General features: G+C 36.6%; 1 long non-coding RNA gene across 1 annotated transcript; it reads left to right on the forward strand.

The window, feature by feature from the left end:
- The first annotated feature begins 1,273 nt into the window (after positions 1-1,273).
- LOC141634296 (uncharacterized) lies at positions 1,274-1,855 on the forward strand. The gene is made up of 3 exons (XR_012539031.1): positions 1,274-1,353; positions 1,449-1,512; positions 1,604-1,855. It is a non-coding gene; the product is annotated as an uncharacterized LOC141634296 (long non-coding RNA).
- Positions 1,856-12,512: the final 10,657 nt, after the last annotated feature.

Consider the following 12,512-nt stretch of genomic DNA (forward strand, 5'->3'; position numbering starts at 1 on the left):
AAGAGAGAACTTGGCTGCACTGTAGCAATGAATAGTGCACAGCCACGTCTCTCCTTTACCGTTGGATTTTATCTTTTGATCCCCTCCCTCCATTTCTCCTTTAACTCACAACCTTACTTTTTATGTTGTTCTCTGCCTATTCTCATCCACCAACTCTCTATCTCACTCCTCAATAACTCATCGTCGATCTATCAACCTCCTTTCCTAAACCTAACAACTCTAATCATCAAAGATCTCCAAAGGTATTAACTCTTTAACCTTTATTATTTCTGCGTTCGATTTTTGTCCATGTTTCGGTTTGATTTTGTTATTGTTAAGGTATTGTAATGATTTTTTGTGTTGAAAAATAGTTGTTCCTTGTATCGGTTCCTTAATCTACCGATTTCTTTGTTTATGTTTACGGTTTACGAGCACCCGGTCTTTCAAGGTATATCTGCTAATTCCATTTCTTTCACTTATCATTCCTTTAATCTCCATCATTGTCCTCCTATGTAGGTGCTGTCATGCCTTCACACAGACTAATACTTGGGTATGTTGTCTTTAAGTTTGTATCGCTTCATTTTAGTGTTTAGGACCTCATTTACGCACTTTCTTTGGTGACATTGCTGCTGTGTGTTATCGAGTCTTTGTGCTGTTCTTTTAGTGGGTGTTTGGTGGCCATCTTACTATTCTACAACAAGTCTAACGCAAACAGAATTTTTGATATCTTTGAAACAATAACTTTATATTATCATTGGATGGATGAGTGGTTTAGCCCTGGAACTGGCCACCGTGTTAACGTAGATTGCAATTTCAGGGGCAAATATTTGGTCGTTGTTTATTCATTGAATGTTGCCCCTTGGGATAGCTGATATGATACTGAGCATTTTAGCTCACAACGCAATCATAGGGTTTTAACCTGCTATTTAGCGTTCGTCTATTTTTTTTTGTGCGCGTTCAGGTACTCGTGGTGTATTCACTCTAAGCGTCGACTTACCTGTGGTGTATTCTAAACGCTGGCCGTCTAGGTTGGAGATTTTTATTATATGTTTTCCTTTAGTTTGCTTATCTATTACCTTGTACTCGGTTTTGTAGGTGTATGTTGACAGCTAATTGCCACTGAAGAATTGGCGCTCCTGGGGGTTCCTTGTTTTATCCTGGCAACAAGGTTAGGGATGGCAACAGTGTTGTCTGCCATGGAGCTCGGGTACCGATTTCGTTTGTTGCTCTCTCTTCTCTTACAGTATAATTGTCTATTTCCTATATCTCAGCTATCTAGATATCTGTTTTCAGATGAATACTGTTGCATCCCTGGTATATTTGCCGGAAGCCCACACTATCTTGGAAACTAGATTAGATTGGCAAACGTGACTGGTATTTGAAACTCAAGTCCTGGTTTAGTTAGCCTGAATACTGCTGGTTTATCTTTCTCGGTGTATTCTAAGCTGTTTACGTTCCTCTAATGGCAGATGTATTATGCTGGAGTGGTGACGCATGAATGCGTAGTGCCGATGCATTTGCTGCTGTTGAATGGTAAGCTTTAACACGTGATTCCGTGCTTAACTAATGTAAATCATTCGTGAATGTTCTCTTTTTGATAAGTATCCTTGGTTTGTGCTTGCAGTTGGTGATTATCGCGGTCCGGCGCTGCATGAGGGGGTGCCTATTTGATCCTGGCAACGCGTTTAGAGCTGACACCCTCACTGGTTGTGCCAACACTTGGGGAATGGCCTCTCTGGGTGGATAGATACTGATTCTGCCCACCATAGAAAATGATCTACCTACCATAGAAAATGATCTACCTTTGTAGCTTCACGTTTTGCGATTTCTTTTACTGTGATTGTGCCCTGTCCACGCGTGGTACCGAGGCAAGTAACTGTTGCTGGTAAGGACTGTGAACCGGTAATAATGTGTTCTGCGTCAATTGATTGTGACTTATCTCCTTTTTGTCCTACTGTTAATTACTTCGAGATTAGCTTTGCGGGGATGCATTCACAGCTATCAGTGCAATTACGACAGTGCTGGGGCGGAACTACTATTTGCTCTTCGCAACACATTTAAGTTTGGCGCTCGTCCCGTCCTCACAAGATCACACACCTGGTTTTGCTAACCTGCGCGCAGCGTTTACTGGTTTTGCGCCTACTAATCTGTTTACATTGTTCCGCCGCTAACTAGCGACAATTGCTGTGCTGGTGTCAGTATGCGGGTTACTAGGTCGAGCTCCCCAAGTTGGTTAGCAGCCTAATGCAGTATCTGTGCCTTGTGCTTACATACAGCTTCGTTTGCTTACAGTTTATGTCTCATCTTTCCTAGGTTGGCATCGAGGATGCTGCTATTGCGGTTTGGGAGTACTCAAAGAGGAGTCAACTGTTTGCTACTTCCAGGGTAGGCGCCTAGCGGTAACAGAATCCGCTATACGCCAGTGGTATTGCTATTTAGATGTTCCGGAACTCAGGTACTTGTTTAGTTAGCCTTAAATGTGCTGTTTTTTCTCTCATTTGATACTAATTTGTTTACGTTGCTCTACCGATAGGCAACTACTGCTGTAGTGGTGCTCGTAAATGCGCGGTGCCAATGCATTTGCTAATGTTGAATAGTAAGCTTTTACACGTGATTTCTTTCGAACCTAATGTAAATTGTTTGCGTAAGTTAGCCTTATGGACAATTTTACCTGGACTTCGCTGACAGGTAATGATCACCACAGTCCCCGTTGAAAGGGAGTGCCTATTTTATCTTGGCGGCTTCGAATAATGCGTCGGCGGTACCGTTGTGAAAATTTCATATTTTGAGCTTCTCATACCTTTATCGTGTCTTTATCCATACCTTTTATCTGAGAACTCTTTAAAATTTAAAGCAAGGTATTCTGTATTTGGAAAATAAAGTGTCGTTTGCAAAAATGATGTGTCTTCTCCTCCTGTTCATGAGACGTGCTCTTTCACTTCGCTCCATGTCACCATGATTCCTCATTGACTCATTGCACTTCACATCCTTGCATTATTACTATTGTTTGTTAAAAAAAATGTTATGCTAATGTTTTCAGATATAACACCATGCCTCCAATATACATTTTGTATGGCCTAAGGCGTCATATATCTCTGGTGTGATTCCTTAAAAAAAAAACAAGTTTCGGTATGTTATTTTGAAAATGATATTTTGGTTTTGTTGCAAGACTTGGTAAACCTGATCTCAGACCCCAAGTGAACAACTGAACATCCAAGCATGACCCAAAAACTAATTTATTTAAATCATTCCAATTAGAAAATAACACTACTTGGCTATTTGCAGATTTTGGTGATGCAGATATTTGATTTTGATGTAGAGGTGTCGAAGCAGAAATTTGAGGGTGATTTTGATGCGTTTACGACCTCGAAAGGTGTTAATTTTGCTAAACCTCTTGTTTCTTTTTTTGGTACAGTTTGCTAAACCTCTTGTTGATGGTCAGGTAAAAGTCTATTTTAGTCGATGTCGAATCATTTTGGGAATAATGTTCTTGGTTCGTTTAGGAATATAAGTTAGTGGTACAGAGTTGGTACCACCATCCTTATATGAGTTAAGTGTGTTAACTCAAGATTTGGTGTTTTGAAAGTGTGTTAGAGAAAGTGTCCAAATCTGGTTGGTAGAAGCTATTGCTTTTGGTTAGATCATCCGGGCAAGAGCAATTTCTTTTATCTAGATAATGAATGGAATTTTTACAGTTCGACTGCTTTTGGAAAGGTTTAATCGAGATTACTGCTTTAGTGGTATAATCGAGCTTATATGAAGCTCAAGTTCATCTTAGAAATTTGAGCTCAAGCTCAACTCAGACAAAGGCACACTTAGCCGAATTCATTTTTTCAAGCTTTTAAATTAAATCAAACTCCGTTTATAATTCTCCTAATTGAAAAAGGATAAATGAGGCTTATTGTCTGAAATTGAGGGAGCAATTGATGACGGTTATATTATAATGTACAAAATTTGAATAGAAAGGTGATAATGAACCGGGAAGAGCTTTTCTTATGAAAGGCCTACTAAGCCCAGTCTCAACTTGGATTTGGTCAAGCACGATCTCATTTTCGGTTTAACAAACTCAAAGCGAGATTGACCAAATCGATCTCGTCTAGCATAATGTATATCTTGTTTACACCCTAGAGTAGATAGTTCCTCATATCCATGGTTTTTATTATTGGGGAGAGCTTTTCAATTATCCATGGTTTACACCCTTATAGGGGGCTATAAAGGCAGTAATGATGCTGGTTATGGTGGTAGGGACAATAATAGGTATATTATCTATGGTTTTAATTATTGGCAAGAGCTTTTCAATTGTCCATGTTTTATACTGTATTAATTATTTTCACTTTTTTTAAATCTTCTCCAACATCACTCGTATGCACATATGCTAATTTTCTGCTCGGCTCTTGCAAAAGGGATCTCCAGAGGTCAACGTTTCTGGCCGTTGCTACAGAACCTCTCTAAGTGACTCATAAATGAAAATCAATCATATATGCTTGAATGCAAATAAAACTTAACGGCGTGTTTGGCTAACAAAGTAGGAGGGGTGTTGTGCAGTGGTGTTCTGGAGGGATTTTTATTTGCCTTGGAGGAGGAAAATGGATTTTGATTTTGATTTTGAATGTGGAGAGGTGTTATGGAGTGTCATTATTTATTTAATTAGAGGTTGATGTATTTCTTTAATTAGAGGTTGATGTCATGCTATAAATAGTGTTGACTGAAACTCAGATATGACGAACCGTGTCCAAATTAGAGAACTTTTTGATATCTAGGATTGCAAAACCGTAGCCGAACAATTGAACTCATGATCTTCATGGCTGCAAACTGGAGATGGTGAACATGAAATAATTTGCTGTTTAGTCATGAGTGTTGACCATTTGCGATATAGGTGCTGGTGTTTTTTTCGAGTGTTAGTAACTGGTATAGAACCATGGTATAGAATCTTAGTTTGAACCTAAATGTGTGTATATTTAGCTAATTCTGTAGAAATTTAGAAAACAGTTAGTGTATTTTCCTTTCATGAAGAAGTATTTACGAAAATATTGGTGTTAGACTTTAAGCTTATGGCGAAACGTAGATAAATGTTTTGTGATATTTTAGTAAATTTGTTTTACCTTTATTAGTGTCTTTTCTTGAGTAACTACTGTGAAGCCTTTATTTGCTATTTAAGTTAAATGGAAGGAGAACTATTAAGGCTATAATATTGGTACGTTACTAAAGTTTTTGATGATATGCAATAATTAATAGGGCCTGAAATTGTTAACTATGTTTGCAATGTCGCCTTCCCTTAGTGTGAAAGCAAAGACAAAGGACATCCTTGGATGTTCACATGATATTCAAACAATAATTACATTCTTTTTTGCTCTTTATCTGGTCGGTATTGCGCAAGGTGGGTACGAGCCTTGTGTTCAGTCTTTTGGGGCTGATCAGTTCGATGGAGACGATCCTGTGCAGAGCAAACCAAAAGCTCATTCTTTAATTGGTGGTATGTTGGGGTGTGGACTGGTGGTTTGCTAGGCATTGGAGTCTTAAACTATGTCCAGGAAAACCTTAGTTGGTGCCTTGGATTTGGAATCCCGTGCGCTATTCATTTTTTTCCTTGAAACTTTGACATACCGCTTCATTGAGAAATGGGAAGGATGAAGTCCGTTCGTTAAAAGCAAACAAGATATTGGAATGCCAGGCATTTTGTTCTCGCGGAATCAAACAAGACTCGAAGAATCTTGACTAATCATGTATCTGAACAATCAAGGTAAATGACATTACTTTCTGGATAAGGTAGCAAAGGATTGTCATTAATATTACTATGATTGTCGGCCAAGTAAGTTGAAAAGGTGTGCTATTTCTTTAATGTCTTTCTTTACTGGACCTTGGGGGCAAGGTGATTGAAATTATTCCGCACTCTCATTATACTCGCCTTTTAATTTCTTGTTTAAGGATTAAGGTTATTAAAACATGAGTCCCAATTTCATGAGGAAGTAGGCTCGGCTCACCTGGGTGCTAAACTTGTTACGTTGGGTAAGTGGGTAATAAAATGTTATTACATCGAAATTTGGATTGAGCTCAACGGAAGTATTCGTGACCGTAGTCGCATGTGTTCCGGGCTAAAGATAAATATTAAAGTAATTTTATCGACCGAGAGTTCTAGAAGTAGAATCGATTAAAGAGTTAATCCACCGAATTATATTGATAAGGGATGAATCGGCTCACCGTGCCCGAGTTAATATGAATTTAGTTCTCGGAATCATTTATAATAGTTGGGTAGAAGTCACTATATAAATGCTTAAAACTTGATTAAAATGTTTACAAGTATTATTAAAACGATAGATGTCAATTATTTCCTTCATTTCCGTTTTTGTAGTTATTTATTCGCAATGGATTCATCTAATACTCTTACACCAATCACCATTAATTCATGGCTCCAATCATTCGATGAAAAGTGCTCAGAGTATGACAATGATACGATTAGAGAATTACGCATTGGCATTGGTCAGGATGGAAATCTTTGCTATTTTACCACTTCCATATCTCCCACTCCAATATTAATGCCCGCCTCTTTGGTAAGAGAATCTTGTGAAGAAAATCTCACTAATTCCAAGGCATCCTTGTTTGTAGAAACAAGGAGAAACATTAAATTCAGTGGGACTTCTAGCAAGAATGTTCTTGCAACTGAAAGGAGTAATGGTTTAATTAAAGGGAAGATAATGATGGGTGAGAAACCCAAACCTGATAATAAATTGGAAATGGATAGTGAGACTACCACAACAAAGACCAAAAAAGGTGCCCAATCTTACGAAGAATGTCATTATTGTAATGTCATGGGCCATTGGAAGCAAAATTACCCCAAGTATTTGGGAGATATCAAAGCTGGACTTGTCATTCCAGTTAGGGTTAAGGAGTGTGGAAGCACTTAGCAAGGATAACATGGATCTCCAATTCGCAAATGGAACTAGAGTAGCCGCCATTTTGAGTCAAGTCACTTATCTTAATGATATATATGTTTTAGACACTTCCAACTCAAGCAAAGAAATCTACATAATACAATCCAAAAGACTCATAACTAGTAATCCAAATGATTTGTACTTTTGGCTTTTTCGATTAGGTCACATAAATGAGAAACGCATTGAAAGCTAGTGTCGACTAGATTTAATGAACCATTTGATTTTCAATCATATGGAAAATGCGAATCTTGTCTCCTTTGGAATATGATTCGTACTCATTTTAGTGGTAAAGGGACACAAGCAAGTGATTTGTTGGGACTAACACATGCCGATGTATGTGTTCCAATGAGCATCACCGCAATGGGAATTTATGACTACTTCATCACTTTTACCGATGATTTAAGTAGATATGGGTATGTTTACTTAATCAAATATAAAGTGAAGAATTTGAGAAATTTGAAGAATTTCTAAATGACGTAGAGAACCAATTGATCAAGAGAACTAAAGCATTACGATCCGATTATAGTGGCAAATATCTAATAATAAATTTGATTTATTAAATATGGATTATGACCTAGTGTCACTACTCATAACATCAAACTAATATGAGTCGGTTTGTGTTATCGAACTCAATTTTGGGAATTTGCAATCCAAAATGGACAAGTAATTCTAAACGGATGGTCAACCAGGAGATACCTGAAATAGAGAGTCTATTTAACATATTACATGAATCAAACTGCCATGATAGAGATGGTATTTTTATGTGCTAACACGTCAGTCTAGACAAACTTCAATTACTCCACCACATATGTTTGTAACTCACAAAGTTATCTCTTAAGAAGATAGATGTATTTCTAAGAGATAGAGTGGATCTTTACAAACATGTCTTATAGTTAATGTGTTCCTTTTTGAAAGTAATAGAACTATAATCTATAAATATAGAGTGGGAGTGTAGCACACATGTCTTATTGTTAAAATGTTGCTTTTCGAAAGTAATGGTATTATGACCTTGTCTCTAACTTGTTACAAACGACCCATAGCATAACAATCCAAAAATTGTTACTCAAGAGTAGATTTACTTTAAGGCGAGGGTCTCTTTAAAAGTAAATAGAGCTTTAGATTGACATGAAGATGTTAATCAAGATAAATTATGTTAGGAATTGCAGCATTACATTTTAATGAAGAATGGCAAATGATATTAAAAATTCGCTTTTCTAAAATGAGAATTTAGAGAAGGGTGTGTTTGGAACACAAAACCTTAGATAAAGATCTAAGAATCCTAACGTATTATACGTAGCTTTCTTAAGTGATCCTAGAATGGTCTTAAGCAAGCATTAATGGATTACACTTTTCGTTCATGTGATAATTGAGAATGGTATCATTCACATGATTGAAGAATCATGTTTATACATGAAGTTAAGTGGGAGTCGGGATTATTTTTCCATGTCTTATATGTTGATAACATATTACTTATTGAGAATAATGTACCAATACTCTCCTCTATGAAGAGTGATTGGGAGACTAGGAAAAGGTGCAATGTATTCTAGATTTCTGAATCTATGTGAGAGAATATTGGCATAGAGTTGAGGGTCTTATGATGATAAGATCTTTCATATCTGTTTAACATTAACAAGGTTGAATAGGTTATTCATGTTGATGAAAGTGGAATTACTATGATGGAGTCATAGTCGTTCACTGAACCTATTAAGTTGTTGATTACATGAAATCGATTTCTAATGTTTCCGCCATTGGAGCGATCATGTATGCCAACAGACGCACATTCCATGAAATAACATATGCTTAGAGCATGATAAGTCAATAACAAGTTAATCTGACAGATGGCTTGTGAAAGCTTTAAAGAACATCCTTGAAATTCTTGGGAAGAATTAAGGATTCGTTCATCTGTTTGGATGATATACTAAGTTATGTATTGAAGGGTTGCACAAACTTTAGTTTTCAAACCGATAAGGATTTGTTAAAATCCTAGGCTGTTTTTTATTGACTTAAGAGTAAGAGACTAGAAAAGTGTTTTAGTTTCGTACATTGCAAATTCTACAAAAGAAATCTAAGTAAATTATGATAAAATGGTCACCGTAGGGAATGAGAGTATATTCCTCTACCAAAGACTTTATCACAAGTTATGTGATAACACTGGGAGCATCTTTCAAGTTAAAGAGCTCAAGTCTAGTAAGAAGACTTGACATATACATAGATAAATTCATGTTATTAGAAATAACATTGAATGAAAGGAAATAACAATTCATAAAGTAGGATTATATGGATACATAGTATATACACTTGCCAAGCTTTTATTACATTCCAACAAGTGTAAGAGATACACTATAGATTATAAGATATGAAGTAGTAATAGTGTATTGACTATTCCTATATGATAATCACATTTATCGTTTGAGTTTTATTAAAAACTCTTTTATTACTTTGTTATATCCAAATGGGTTGTAAAGACAAATTGAACCCCATTAAAGTGAACTGGATTGACATAGTATTCGCCCCTAGTTACTTAAAGGAGGTGACGTCTCGAAGTGACTAGAGTGTGATGCGATTGATGGCAAGTTCAAGTGCCATAGAGTCATATGAGATGCCTAGTCGATCACATAGGTAGACTATGTGGGACACTCTGTCGGGCAGTGACCGCTTATAGAGTTCTGGTAATTCATAAAGCCTGGTCGTGGCAAGAGCTACTATAATATTCTTGTGAGTCAATTCTTTTGACTAGAGACTATTCGCCCAAGTTGGCACAAATTTCTGATTGGCTTTGATTTATGCTCTACGACTGTCGTAACTGATGTCAAATGAGTATATTTTGGGTTATGATGAACTGTGGCTAAACGAAGGGAATAGTGTGATAGGAATTGTCCGCCCTCTTGTCAGGGTTATTTGAAATCTCAAGGCCACTCGAGGAGTAGTGAACTGAAAATGCGTAGCCACGCTCGGAAGATATCTATGGTAGATCATTCCGGTCAGACAGTTACTCTCCAGATCGAGGAAACCACTTAAGATATGATCAAATGCAAGTACGACCTGCGAGACACCTTGCATTGAGTGGGAGATTGTAATAGGACAAAAGAATTGGTAACGCACACTTGTCTCGGACAAGTGGGAGATTGTTAGAGTATGTGTCCTCAACAATAGTGCGATCACATGATTTAATATCACAATCAAATCTCATGTTAAGAATACGTAAGGGATGATTCATTTATATAGACAACTGATCATCATAAATCGGTAATGATTTGCTAACTAGAGTTTGACATTACTGTCGTTTGACGGTGGTGATCAGTTGAACCCTTAAAGCCACACCTAAAGGACAATTCCCTTAATAGACAAATTGATTAATTGTATGACGATACAAGTTAATCAATTCCTTAAAATTGAACAATTCATTTGTGAGAGAGAATATTTATATCTTATTGTAATTGGATTAAATAAGATTTATTTTACTAATGAAAATACTTTATTACTAAAATTGATTATTGTTTGTGAAACAATTGATATAAGAATGAATGGTCAATTATAATTACAATATGTTGTGAATTATAATTATACGACACATTTTATTTATGTGATCAAGTATCACTAGTCAATTTTTTGTATGTAATTTAATTAATTTATAAAATGATACTTATTTGATAAATATGCATTAAATTAATTAATAACATATAACATACTACATGTGACATATTGTGTGAAAAATGACAAATTGACAAAATAAAATGGCAGTCCATTTTATGAAGTGGACCGAAATGGAGGGAGTAGTAGTGGGTTGTGGTTATTTTATTTTATGTGATAAAATATAAATAATAGAACCTAGTCTAATCTAGCTTACACTACCTACATTTTGAGAAGAGTAAAAGGAAAAGGAGATTCCACATTTTGGCATTATGCCCTTGACACCACCGGTTTCTCCTCTCTCTTTTAAGAGAATATGTTCTCTTATTTTCATTCATTATTCATTCTACATGTATTTTTCTCTCCTTCTCTCACACATCTCTCTAAAATGTTTTAGAAACCTTATAAATTGTTCATCTTAAATTCTAATCAAAATATAAGATTACTAGTGTAGTAATAAGTATATTATTAGAATTATTTTAAGGGTACTACTATATTAATCTAGTTAATTAATATACTAGATGAAGGGATTCGTCTTGGGTGCAATCAAAGGAGGATGTCTACATTGGGATTTTCGGAGGATCATCCACCATATTAAGCTCAAGAACAAATAAGGAAGGTGACCTTATTTGTGTCCTTATTTCGAACCAAATAACAATGTAAGGGACATTGTTTTTCTTTATTAATCTCTTATTTTGTTATGCATGCACTAGATCTAAAGAACACATATTAAGAAGTTAATTAGTTCACTATTAGAAGAGTCTAATAATAGGTATATGAACCTAACATAGCTTGCCTACGATGTCCATTCCCCACTTCATGAATGGCCAGGGGGCTGAAATGGAGTGTAGTAGCTCGGATGGTTGATGAATGAATGGGGAGTGATGTAAGTGTAAGGAACGTGAGAATAAAAAGGTTGACAGGAACGATTTGGATAGTAGCAACTTGAGATGTGTCAGGAATTATGGAGGGAGATGGTTAGATTGTGTTGGTTAAGAATATATGTAATGAAAGGTCGTTGTAAAGGGATAAAGGAAAGTGCTATATAGTGAACTTAGATGGAGACATTTCATGATCCGGATTTGTCGATAGAGATTCCGTTTGGGAATTTGGTTTAATGAGAGGTGAAACTAGTGTGTGATATCCTTGGGCAAATAAAGGTATGAGATGAGTTTTGGTTCCAAAAAAAAAACAAAAAAAAACAAAAAAAAGTTGCTCAGTAAACGATGATTTTGTGGACTGATGAGTGGTAGGTGTGAGTGAGTAGAATGATGAGAGAGGGCCCATGGTAAGAAAGAGTGAGAAGGTACCGATATGAAGTAATGAAATTTGAGTTTTGGAACAACGAAAAGGTAACCGGATTACCAGAGAGTTAGATATCTTTGACTGACTTAGGAGATTCCAACTGCAGGATGGCTTTTACTTGTTCTGGGCTGGCTTCAATCCCTCTTTTTGTCACCGTGTATCCTAAGAATTTGCCTGATGACATTCCAAAGTGGCATTTGGAGGGGTTGCTCTTCATATTGAATTCTTCCAGGATTTTGAAGGCTACTTCCAGGTCCTTCACATGATCTTCAACCTTCTTTGATTTGACCACCATGTCGTCTATGTAGACCTCCATTGTGTCGCCAATTTGGTCTTTGAACATCATATTAACCAGGCGTTGGTAGGTTGCCCCTATATTTTTCAGGCCAAAGGGCATTGCTGTGTAGCAATAAATGCCCCTTTTCGTGATGAATGCAGTATTTTCCTGTTCAGCTGGATGCATTTTGATTTGGTTGAATCCACTTGAGGCATCCATGAACTTTAGCAATTCATGGCCAGCTGTAGCATCTACCATTGCATCAATGTGAGGGAGTGGGAATGGGCCTTTTGGACAGGCTTTGTTGAGATCTTTGTAGTCTACACAGACTCTCCACTAGCCATTCTTCTTTTGCACCACGACCACATTGGCCAGCCATTCAGGGTACATTA

This window comes from Silene latifolia, chromosome Y (genome assembly GCF_048544455.1).
Source record: "Silene latifolia isolate original U9 population chromosome Y, ASM4854445v1, whole genome shotgun sequence".
NCBI classification, from domain to species: Eukaryota; Viridiplantae; Streptophyta; class Magnoliopsida; order Caryophyllales; family Caryophyllaceae; genus Silene; species Silene latifolia.